At 57.3% G+C, this 12214-nt stretch overlaps 1 protein-coding gene across 5 annotated transcripts in view; it reads right to left on the bottom strand.

Moving 5' to 3' along the window:
• The window catches only part of SHANK2 (SH3 and multiple ankyrin repeat domains 2), a 512111-nt gene extending 503518 nt beyond the window's left edge, over nt 1-8593 (bottom strand). For 4 of the 5 annotated variants that reach the window (XM_055314499.1, XM_055314504.1, XM_055314512.1 and 1 more), the window contains exon 1: nt 8565-8578. The gene's annotated coding sequence lies outside the window, so the exon portion shown is untranslated. Of the gene's footprint in view, nt 1-8564 lie in introns of all 5 variants that reach the window. The other variant, XM_055314494.1, reaches the window with a different exon arrangement.
• Between the last annotated feature and the right edge of the window lie 3621 nt (nt 8594-12214).

Genomic DNA, 12214 nt, shown 5'->3' with positions numbered 1-12214 from the left:
TGAAAAGGTCTACCTGTTACTTACAGTGTAAAGGAGCTACAAGTTTGCAAAGAAGGTATGAGGTGCCTGCCATCCTGGCCAAGGACCGTCCAACAACAAAGCATCATAGGGTTTAAATGGGAACAAACCAAAACCCAACACCCGAACTTAAACCACACTTAACCACAGGGCACGGTCCCCAGTTTGCCTCCTTGGATGGGAGGCTGGGATGGCAGACGGCTGGACGCCTGTCAGGCTCTGCTCCCCATCTGCGGCCTGGGAGTCACGTGGGGGGGGCTGTCTGTGGCCCCCTCTGCCCACCCAAGGACACCCACTCCATCACTGCTTCAGAAGCCACCACAAGTTCTCTCCTGCATTAGGTAAACGCTGCCTCCTGCGGGCAGCTCTTTCCATTGGTTCCTAGCACATGTGGACACCCTCCCGGGGATCTGAAGACAGCCTCTGGCCTGGCCAGTGTCGGTAAAGGAACTGCCTTTGGGGGGGTCCCCAGCTGTCAACCCCCTACAGCTGAGCCTTTGGTGACCTTCTGCAAGTTACATGTTTAAGAGTAAAAGGCCCTGCCCCTATCAGACCCCAGCAGTGGACAGAGCCAGCTGCCTGCCTCCCCTGAGCCTGAATCCCACCACCATAAACTCTGCATCAGCAGGCCTGTCCCTCAGGGTGAGGCCCTCCCCCAATGGTCCCCTGCAGCCCCCAACTAAACTTCACAGGTGCATCCTAAATGATAAGAAAAGAGACAGGTGTTGCTAGCAACGTCCACCCAACTACAAGGCAAAGCCAATCTTCAAACCCACACCCTGTCCAAGTGGCTAGCCCCAGGCCTCCCCCAGGAGTCCTCAATGTGTGATCCAGGGAGCTCTGGGAGTTCCCCAAAGCCCTTTCAGGCCTCTGTGAAGTCAAATCATTCTCATGGAAATATTAAGGCATAAGATGTTTTTTAACTCACACCCCGCCCCCATCAAGTGTGTTGTGGGGTTTTCCAGAAGCTGCACACACGGGATGTGGCAACAGCTCAGTGCAGAGGCAGACACGAGAATCCAGTCGCCGTCTGCTAAACCAGACACTAAAGGGACTTTGCAAACATGTAAGTCACGCCATGCTTCTTACCAAAGATTTTCTTGTTTTGGAAGATAGCGTTTTTCAGGGAAATGTTATTGATTGTAACATGCATGGATTTATTATCGTCATTTTTAAAGACATTACTATTTAAATATCTTTACTTTTCTCTTTAAGTGTCTAAATAGGATAAATATCAGGATACAATGCACATGAACGAAAAGCTCTCTGGGTCCGTAAGGAGGGTAAAGGCATCCTTAGACCAAAAATTTGAGAACGCCTGTGCCCTGGTCCATTTGTGCACTCCCCATGGTGGGGAGGGCACGGACAGGAGCAATTCTGCCCCATGCAGCGTTCTGGCTCAGCCATGTGACCTTCAGCAGTTAGCTCAATGCCCTCTGCCTTGGGTACCTCCCCTGGAGTGAAGGGGTGACATTCTGAGAGCCCATTTCTCAGGGCTGCAGTGAGGATGACATCTTCATCTGGACAGCACTTAGGGACCAAGTGCCCCACACTCACTACCATCAATATTTTCATGATCTAGTCACTGAGATGGTCCACCAACAAAGAGACAGAGGGTCAAGGGCTGACCCCAATGTCCCCACAATGTAACATAGTCCGAGTGGGTGGCCATGCCCCGCAACCAAAGAAACAGGCAAATCGAACAGAATAGAAGAGCATCCGTCCAGCAGGAATCTTGCCAGACTCCACACAGAAACCCCTGCTGGTCACTCCCTGGGAGCCTGACCGACATCCCCAAGATCAGGCCTGAGAGCAGCCCGTTGGCCCAAGTCTGAAAACCTCAGAGCGAGGCCAAGAAAGACAGGCCCGGCTGCTTGCGGCTTCGTGGAGCTGAACGTGCGAGGAGGGAAAGTCTGGAGCCACCAGGGGCTGGCTGCAGCTTCTGCACCAGGGATGCCTTCCAGGCAATATGTTCTTTTCAACAAACAATCCCCCAGGCTGACTCTACATCTGGTGCCCCCCAGGACCCTAAGACCTGGGCCCTTCCCTGGGGACTGGTCTGCCTGGGGCCCCGCTCGAAGTAGGGTCAAATGCCTACAGTTGGCCAGGCCCCCTATATGAGATGGTCGCAGCACAGAACACCATGGAAATCAGGAAGGAGACAAATTAGGGGGTGAGGGGGTGGCAGGAAAAGCCCTCAGTGGTGGCAGCTGTGCTCTGTGTTCTTAGAGGTACAACTGAGACAGCAGACATGCCCCCTCTACCCCCACAGGGAGCGCCTGTTCCCCACTGTCCCGGGCTGGCCCTCAGCTTTGCTCAGGATGTGTGACCATCTCCCTGGGCCCAGGCCCTCCGGACCCACCCAGCAGGCACCTCCTGCCCTTTGGGGAGCGCCCCAGAAAGCACCTGGCCAGCTCCTTGGTCCAGGCTCCCTACCTCTCCCCACCCCACCCAGGAATCTAGGCATGGTTTCAAGATCTCTCAGCCCAGCAACAAAGGGAGACTCTGGAGTAGGACCTGGCTCCCGGGGAGCATTCAGGTGGTCACCTTGGTATCCACACCGTCCCCAGGGTGGGACTCCTCTGCAGGAACCCTGAGCGTGGGGCAGGATCTGGCCCATTACTCTCCCCCCAGCCCAGGAGCCTCGGAAAGGAAGCAGACCCTTCTGAAGCTGCTAGGTGCAGAAAGGCCTGGGGATCCCCACCCCAGCAGCCCCTCCCACCTTTTCCATATGAAAGGCCTCAGTCCCCTCCAAACCCAAGGGTTCCAGATACCAAACACAGGAAGGTGGTTGAACCAAGTCTTTAATTAAAACACCAAAAACACCCACCTGACGCCAAGAGGCACATTTCCAGTGGAACACTTAGAGTGTTAGAGCTTACTGTGTGCTCTGGATCCGCACTGATTTTTTTTTCTAGATACTTAGCAACTTGAGGTCATAGGAAAAAAATTTTAAAGTCAATTTATGTACGTTTTCCTTGCAGAGAAATATGCTAGATCGATGAATAAGAGACCTGCCAGCATGAAAGTCTATTCAGTTAGGATAATGCTCTGGGGGGGAGGGGTAGTAGACCCTCAAGAAGGCAAAGGAAGGATGAACAGGCCCCACAGCTGCTCCACCTGTTTGCCAAGGAAAGGAGGTGTCATGTCACTGGTGCTTTATACAGCAGGGAGCACAGTTCAAGTTGGCCAACAGTCACTTTTAAAATGCCAATATTTATCTCCTGGACGAGGTTCTCCATTCTCTGCAAATATTGAGGCCTAGGATGAAGAATTTTAGATGTTGACTTTAAAATGCATGGGAAGGCTCATTCGACGGGTGTGGCCAGAACTGGGGGTAGGTGGGCAGGAAGGCGTCCAGGGCGAGATGGGGTCAGTTTTGGGGCATATTTCAAGGTTTCACACAAAATGGTGCAGGAAACATGTAATAGGACACACGGTTTTTAAAGGCAAAAAGCTTTTAGGGAGCTGAGAGACAAAAGCATTTCTTTGAAGAAACTTGCCCAGCCAGGTGCCCCCTCTGCAGGTCTGCAATGATTATCCACCTAATGGATGCCTCCTGGTGAGTGTCCTCAGCTACCAGCTCAGGACCTGCCAACCATCCACCTGCCGGCCGAAACCTTGAGCATCACTCAAAGGGTGCTCCCAGGACTCCTGAGGGTGAAGACCCTCTGGGAGCTCCAGTCCTGCCACTCTGGCCTCAACTGAAATTTCGGGGGGGCAGCCAGGAGCCCCCCACCCCTGAGGTCCAGCATTTGAGATCTGCAGCTTTAACATCAGGAGCTCGTGGCCTAATTCAAGGCGCACACCCCTCACCAAGCCACCCTGAGAGTCAGTCCTTGGCAAACCCCACAAGGACAATTTCCCAACACTGTCCGACCAGTCACTGGGCGCAGGCCCCACCCCCTCCCTGCACCGACATCTGGCAGCCAATCACCAGGAGCCCTGCTCTCCACTGCAGCTGCCAGCAAACTCCTAGCAGCCCCACAGGCTTTTATGGGCTTAATCTCCCAGAAAGAGACACGGGCCTCAGCTGCACACCAGGGTCCCGACCCTGAGCTTCAGGCAGGCTCTGGGATTGGCCCCAGGACTGAGCTGGCCTCCCCCCTACCCTGTGAAGACTGAAACCCCTTGAGGGCTAGGAAGGCTCATGCCAGGTACAAACTTATCCCCCAAAGCCTGCCTCAGTATCCCCCCAGAGGATACATTCCCTAGCCACTTCTAAACATTCCTGGAATCTGCTTCCAAAGAAAATAAAAAGGGCCTATGGCATCAAGAAGTCTGATCAGAAACTCTTGTTTTCATTCTCCGGTTATAGCTCTTTTCACAAGCAGTTACAAGAATAATGGTCTAACCAGACGAATCTTCCTGCTGGGTCACCGGCTCCCTCGCCCTGTGTGTGGTTGTGCGTGGTTGTGTGGTGCAGGGGCCTGAGGGCTGGGCTAGCTCTCCCAGGCTGCTTGCAGTCCCAGCTGCCCCACTCCCTAGCTGTGTGACCTCAGGCTAGTGGTTTCCCTCCTCTGAGCTTCAGGCTCCAAATCTGTGAAAGAAGAATCAATCTCTCTTCTCTTTCTCTTTCTCTTCTCTTTCTCTTTCTCTTTCTCTCTCTCTCTCTCTCTCTCTCTCTCTCTCTCTCTCTCTCTCTCTCTCTCTCTCTCTCTTTGTCTGTGGAGTTCTCTGAGGCCCAAATGAGGTCATCCAGAACAAGAGTGTCAACGCAAGCCCTGCCAGGAGGGAAATACTGAGCGAGTGGGAATACTGGCCATCCCCTGTGGTGGCTGCTGGCATTGTCAGGGGTTCCCTGCTCTTGGGACAAGAAGGAGACAGACCATTTCGGCCAAGGTCCCAATGCAGTGCAGGCAAAGAAATGATGAGACATCCCAGACCTCCTCCAGGTGGTTCTATATCTGCCGCTCCCCACCTACTCCACAGTGGGCTGAGGACCCTCTATCTGCCCTACAGCACCCGAAGGTCACCTCTATCACAACCCATGTGCCACTATGCAGGAACTGGCCCACCCCTGCTCTTCCCCCCACTAGCCTGGAAGCTCCCAGGGTGAGGGTGGGCCAGCCCCTGGGGCCAGCTCCCAGCCTGGTGCTCGGCGGTGGCAGGCCCTCAGATGCAACACGCAGAGAAAGTCTGATATACCCCAGATCACCTCAGACCATTGGAGAAGGCAGGCCCCTCGCTGCGTGGGAGGGTCAGGTGCAAGAGCCAGATCACCAGGGTCACGCTGCTTGGGACGCTAGGCTATAAGTCTTTCACCCAATCAGTTTGCAGGCTTTCAACAAGTGGGAGGAGTGGGGGGTGAGGGGTGGGGTGTGATAGATAGATAGATAGATAGATAGATAGATAGATAGATAGATAGAGGGTGGTGGTGCTGGGGCCTCCAAAGATTTTTTTAAAAAACTGGCTTTTGTTCAAGGCGATTACCTCCCCACCTCTTCGAAAACTTCCCTAGATCAAAGCAGAGAGAATCCAGGTGGTTCACAGAGATCACTTTGAGGAAGAGGATCCCAAATGTCCCCTCCCTGGGGCTCGGGACAAAGGGAGACTCCAGGGGAGGCTGGAACTAGACGGTCCCCCGGGGCTCTTCTGGCCACACTCCTGCCTCCCAGGGAGTGGTTGTCCGCCGTTTACACTGCAGGAGGGGGAGCTCTTGAGAAGTGGGCGTTCAGGGGTCTCGGGGCTAGGACGTGGATGGGAGCTTCACTGCCAGGATTCCCTTGGGGGGTAGGGGCAGATCTTGACCTTCCTGGCAACTAAACTCCCAAAATGGAGTCTCATTTTGGAAAACCCCCATTACTACCCCAAGGTGACAAGGACACCAGAACTCTATACATTAGGACTCTGACATAGTTGTGAATAATGCCAGTAGAAGAAAGAATTACTTTCCTATAAAAATCCGTCTCTACTAGTGTTTTCCTGTACATTGGTCAACTCCTGGCGTGTTTTTCTTAGTTTCAAGCTTTTTCTTCCACCTCGCTCCCCACCACTGATGGAATAAAATGTGATACTATCTGAGAACTGCTTTATCTCTTCCTGGAGGCATTCCTCACAGCTGACCCTTGGCCCCTGAAGGCCAGGGCTCCCTCTAGACAGGACCCTGCAGGGGCCCCGCCCAAGTCACCAGCAGAGGGGGGCCCTGCACACAGGCCCAAGAACCGGCCCGGCCCCGAGAAACGAATGAAAGCCCCCTTGGAAACGCTCCTGAATACGAATAGGGCTTTCTCAAGCAAATTACACTTGTGGGGACAGTCTTTAGAAGATCCCCTACCGCAGTCCCCTAAGTGACTGGATTTGTTCAAAGCAGCCAAGCGCTGTCAACAATGCCTGCTGGGAGCCGCCTTGATAGGCAAAATGACCTTATTCATGAAGCACTCCTGTTGATTCTTGAGCAGTTGCTCCTTCAATACCGACCCAAAGGAGACCCCAGCTTTCCACTCAATTCCTCCTTTCTGGAAAACCAGAAATCCCAAAGCCCCTAGGATGGCCCCCACTTCCTTGAGAGTGCTGCTGCCCGGCCGACTTACATCCAGCCACTGTGAAGGCAGCCTAACTCCTATCGAGACAGGGCTCTCCCTCTGGCCTCCTTAAGGCTACCAGGGCTTCTTCCCAGGGAAAACTCCACCCACCGCTTCCCAACAGCCCCTTTCCCCTAGGATGACCGTGGAACCCCCCAGTAGGAGCAAATCTCCAGGAGTGGTGTGAGAACTGAGGCGTGGATCGCACTCTCCCCAAGGGGTTGTTCTGGACACTCCGGAACCCCCAACGCCCGCAGGTCCTCACTGACTCTCAGGTAGCATCAGGGCGCAGGCATGGAGGCTGACTCCAGGGGCCACACGCACTCCCGGTGGCCCGGGCAGCAGGGTCCAGGGCCCGGTCCCAGCTAGAGATCAAAGCGCCGCCCCAACGAGCGCTTCCGAAATTACGTCTCTGATTCTTGGAGCTTAATTTAATTAGAGGACTGACCTCGTTAATTGGAACTTGAGTTTCGCACAAAAAGAGGTCACGAAAGCATCCAATTTACTACCTCCAATTTCCAGATGGAAGCCACTTCGTTTCTGGAGGCCTCTGAGGACTCCCGGGGCTGTGCCCACAGCTGCCGGCGGCCAGGCCCCCAAGTACCGCGACCTAAGCGGCCCAAGCGCCTTCCTTCCAGTCGCCCAGGGTCGCTTTAAAAGCTCCTCCACGAGCTCCATGGCCAAGAGCACCGATCCCGCCCCGTTGGGGCGCCCCCAGCCCCAGAGAAACCCAAACCTCGCCTGCGTGCCCGCGCTCGCACCCCGCAGAGCCGCGAGACCCGCGCCACGAGGTCCAGGGGGGCCGCGCCTGCCGACCGCGTGCTGAGGTCCACCCGGGCCCGACGCCCTCCGAACCCGGACAGGGAGGTCCACCCGGCCCCCGCGCCCTCCGAACCCAGGCGGCGAGGTCTACCTGCTGCGGAGCGCACCCTCCGAACCCGGGCGGCGAGGCCCACGCCGACCCCCGCGCCCTCCGATCCCGGCCGAGGCCCTCCACGGGGGTCGCACCTGCTTGCGCAATCCGGCGGCCCCAGCTCTGGCGGCGAGGGCGCGGTCGGTGTCTCCAGGCGCGCCCCGCGCCCCGGCAGCCCAGCGGAGGCGCCTGGGCCGCGGGCTGCGCGGGCGGAGCTGCCCGGCCGCCGGGAGGAGGGATGCCCGGGCGAAAGTTGCCAGGGAAACTTGATCAACTCGAGCGCGCCGGTGCCAGCCTCCTGCATAATTCACGGGCGGCGGCGGCGGGCCGCCGGGGGCCCCTCACCTGCACCGGCCGGGCCCTCCCCCCCAATCCCGGCTGGGGCGCGCAGCGGGCAGAGGCCCGGCACCAGGCGCCGGCGCTGCGCGACCCCGGGACTGGGGGGACCGACCCGCGACCCCCCGGCCTGCGCCGGCCGCAGCCTCCCGGAGCCCGCTGCTCCAGACGCGCGCACCTGCATGGGGGCTCTGTGCGCCGGCTCCGGGCTGGGTGGCCGCTGCGGGGTCTCTGGGGACCCTGCGCCCGCGGCTTGGGTCCCCGCCCCCCGCGCGCCCCCTGGCGGCCCCGAGCCCGCTCCTCGGCCAAGCCTACGGACCCAAGTCCCCAGGCCGGCGGGTGGCGACCGAGGGTGGCCAGACCCCGGGCAGACCCCGGAGGTAGGTCCGAGCTGCCCCAGCGGGAGGCGCGGGACGCGGCAGGAGTGAGGAGGCGGGGGCGCCCGGGGGGACAAAAAAAAGGGCTCCTGCGCTCCGCGCCCACGCCTCTTCCAAAGCGCCTTAACCCGGCCCCTACCCCGAAGGACGCCAGGCGGAGGTGTCTTCACAGAGAAGCGACCCCCACCCGCACGCGCGGAACCCTCTTCCCCACCCCCACCCCCACCGCAGCTCCCACGGGTCCAGGTCTGCGCCTACCCGGTAGTTGGTGCTCGGGAAGCCCGACGCACCCACCGCACAGCTGGCGAGCAGGACCGGGCGCCCGGGGCCACCTCCCGCGGTCCCCGGCCCCCGCGCCCCGCGCCCGCAGCGCCCTGCGCCCCCGCCGCCGCTTACCTCGCTCGGCGGCCGCCCGGGAGTCAGGCCAAGGAGAGCCCGGGGGGGGGGGGGGCGAGGTCCGCGCGCACCTGGCTCCGCCGCGGGGACCCGAGCGGCGCCGCGCCCAGCCCGGCCGGAGCGCCGGAGTCGCGGGAGCCGCCGCGCGCAGGTGTCGGGGGGCGGGGTGGGGGGTGGGGGGCGCCGCGGCCCCGCCCCGCGCCGCAGCCCGGGCCGGGGGCTCGCGGGGGGGTGCTCAGCGGTCCCTCCCCTCGGCCCCGCGCGGGCGGCCGGGGCCGGAGACGGTGGGGGAGGGGTCCTGCCGTCGCCGAAGGGCGCGCGCCGCCGGGACCCGCGTGCACGGCCCCCCCCGCCCCCTCCCGCGCCGCGGCCCCCGCCCCGGCACCTGCCCCGGCCGCTCGGGCGCGGCGCGCGGGGTCTGTTGTGGCAACCCCGGGGCCGCCTGCGCCCGCCCCCCGCCCCGCCCCGCCCCTCCCCGGGCTGCGCCGCTCGCCGCCCCCTGCCCCGGAGCGAGCCCCGACCCCGCCAAGTCCTTTAATTTTGTAAAGCCCGGTTCGCTGTGCGCGGTTGTCCGGAACGCAGCCGGCTCCCGCCCGGGACTGTTTCCCAAATAGGATTCGGAAGCCCAGAGGCCCTCGGCACAGCGGCGCGTTTGCAGAGCCCGTGAAAACTTTGTGCCTGGGTGACACGCCGCCCTCGGCCTCCCAGGCCACCCTCCACCTGGGCGCCTGCCCTCCGGGGGCCGCTGTCCTCTCGCCACGGAACCGTTCAGGGGGGCAGGGGAGTAAAAGCCAACCGCTCAGATGAGAGGCAAAGGGCAGCCTCCGGGGACGCCCAGGAATCCTGTTATTATCCAGGGCTGGGGAATTGCCAGGTTTACCAAAACCCGGGGAGGGTTCTCGGAGCCCTGGCCCCCAGCTCCCAGCTGCGACTCGGTGGATTTACTCCTCCCAACCTGATGCATGAGCAATCGTCTAATAATTTCTCAAGCCCCTAATAATTCACTGCTAATTACACCAGCCACGGAGGTTTCTATGTCCTGAGTTTTCCAATGTTCTGGAAGGGAAAGCAGTTCCCGCCCCAAGATTTGCAATGTGAGTTGGGGGTGGGGGTGGGGCGGCAGATGGGGAGTCCTTGGGGTCACAAACCCTCCAGGCTGTGATGTGGAACACGCTTCCAGGACAGGAAGCCTTCCATTTTTCGAAACCCACCCTTGTGTCTCCCCAGGAAAAGTATACAGACTATAAATACATTTCTATTTTTATGTATTTCTAATGTATTACAATATACATACTTTTAAAACTCGATCTTATAGAACATGCCTGAGAGATTTGCATGGGCCAGTGACTTCAACACACCGAAGGCAAAGTTAAATATTTGCTCTAGATACTTTTTTTTTTTGTCCTCTGCTTGCATAATTGTCCCACATTTCAAAGAAGTCTTTAAAAGCACTTAGGTTAAAAAAAAAAAAAAAGGTTGTATTTGGGGCCTAAATATTTCAGGACACATGTGGAGCAAATACAGTAACTCCTCGAGGGCAACTGCCAGATGCAAACCTCTTTTCTGTCCTCTGCTTCCTTAAGCATGAGACTTAATAAAATGTTTGTTGAGTGAATAAAGGAGGCAGTCAATCAAATAATAATAATCCTCAAGCAGAAAGCATGAGGCCTGGCAGGATCCAACAGGCATAATTTCTTTGACATGGAAGCAGTTGATCCTGCAGCACAGGGAGAGGATAGGTCAGCAGAATGTTCCGATGTTCTTTGGGTTGGTCAGTGGCAGATCCAACATGTGGCTTCTGGTGGGCTTGGGGTCGCTTTATTTTCCCATAACTTATATCAGACCCTGTGACCCCAAACAAAACCTCTCATCTAAACAAAGCCATGTGTTTGCCTACAATTCCAACTCAAAGAGAAGTCCCCAACATGTCACTGCCTCCAACCAGATTCCTACCGACCCCCCTACACACACTCCTCCCCAGGTTTCTGGGACTACCTGGAACACAGCAGAGGAAGCCGCTGGCCACAGTGCAGCTGTGGACACATTTCTGTTGTCCCCACAGAGGACTCCAGTGTCAAAGTCACTCTGTAATCTTCAAGAAACACTTCCCCAGGGACCCAGGCCTCCACCAGCCTGTCTACCCCAGGGGATACCCCTTGGCCACCCCTTGGCCACTCCTCCAGTCCCCCATCTGTTTGTTGCCCTCAAGTGAAGAGCGCCTTGTGAAAGGCTGCCAACCAAGGACCCTGCAACAGCGCCTTTTCAAACCCCTTCCTGCTCACCACGAGTGACTTTGGTTTTCGGGGTGCACCTTCACCCCTGACAGCCCATCCCTGCTGTGGTTTGAGGCTTCATACAGCTCGAAGCTTTTCAGCCATCTCATGCGCAATGGGCCCAGGGTGGTACGTGTCATAAGGCACCTTGCTTTGGTTTTGGTGTAGGAACAGGGAAATCATCTTTTTTGCTTCCGAATTTCAGACCTCTCTATTTTCATTTCTGTAAGTGGCCTTTTCGTGGGTCCCCACCCCACAAACATGTACGATGATGTTGGAATGAGCTTGCCGGAAGGTATACGGTTTTTGCTTTGATGAACTCTTCTTTCCATAGAACCTGAAGCAATCAGCCACCAGTCACAGCATTTATGGGCTGCCCACTGAGCACAGAGCACCCCAGGACTTCCCGGAAAAAGTAGCTATTTTACAGAGTACTCAAAACTGGGACACTGCACTGTTAAGAGAGGTAAAACATAACCAACTTCTCTGTCCTGGGAGAAACATTATAAATATTTTGTGGCTTAGATTAACCCAGATGCTCATTGCTTTCCGCAGCAGGCCTATCTCCAGAGCAGCATGCTTGGGCTGCCGAAGTGGGAGTAACGTAACCCAACCCTCCAGCTACCGGGTGGGAAGCTGGGGTACAAGGAGGGACAGGACATGGGGTCAGAGCCAGGTCAAGGCAGGTGTGCGCAGGTCAAGGCAGGTAAAGGCAGGTGTGCACAGGTCAAGGCAGGTGTGCACAGCTGAAGTCAGGTGAAGGCAGATAAAGGCAGACACTCCAGCCAACAAGTTTGCCTCATTCCCCCATCCCTGCCAGATCCCCATGTTTTTGCAATTTTTTTCTATATGTTTTCCACTACAGAAAGAGTCCTACTTCCCTCACATTACCCCGCACCTCAAATATTGGACAATTCACTCATTTCTCCATAATTTTATGGCAAATTCTAGCTCAGGCACAAACTTGATACTATAAATACTCCCAGATCTTCCAAATCCCTCAACTCCTCTGCAGACGCCTCCCTCATTGCCCTTCAGTGTCTCAACAAGGAGTTTTACTACTCCCCATTAATTTCCATGAGTTTATTTTCCATGGATTTGTTTCAAAAGCTTCCTGAGACAGACATCTGGTCCTAAGAAACAAGGCTGCTAACACTGCAAGAGCAGAAGGCGAGACCAGTTTGCCCATCCTGGGATCTGAGGCCACAAGAGGGGCTGGTCAGGAGCTTTCCTTGCTGGGCTGGAGGGGCAGGCGGCAGGGGGCAGGAGGCGAGGGCCCAGGCTCTTCCCTTGAGGCCAGCTTCCAAGCTTCCTGTTCAGAGACTTCTCCAGGCCTCCTGCCCTGACTAGGTCAGCCTGAGGAGGGAAGGAGTCAGA

This window comes from Nyctereutes procyonoides, unplaced genomic scaffold, assembly GCF_905146905.1.
Source record: "Nyctereutes procyonoides isolate TBG_1078 unplaced genomic scaffold, NYPRO_anot_genome, whole genome shotgun sequence".
Lineage (NCBI taxonomy): Eukaryota > Metazoa > Chordata > Mammalia > Carnivora > Canidae > Nyctereutes > Nyctereutes procyonoides.
This window is presented reverse-complemented; position numbering and strand designations above follow the sequence as displayed.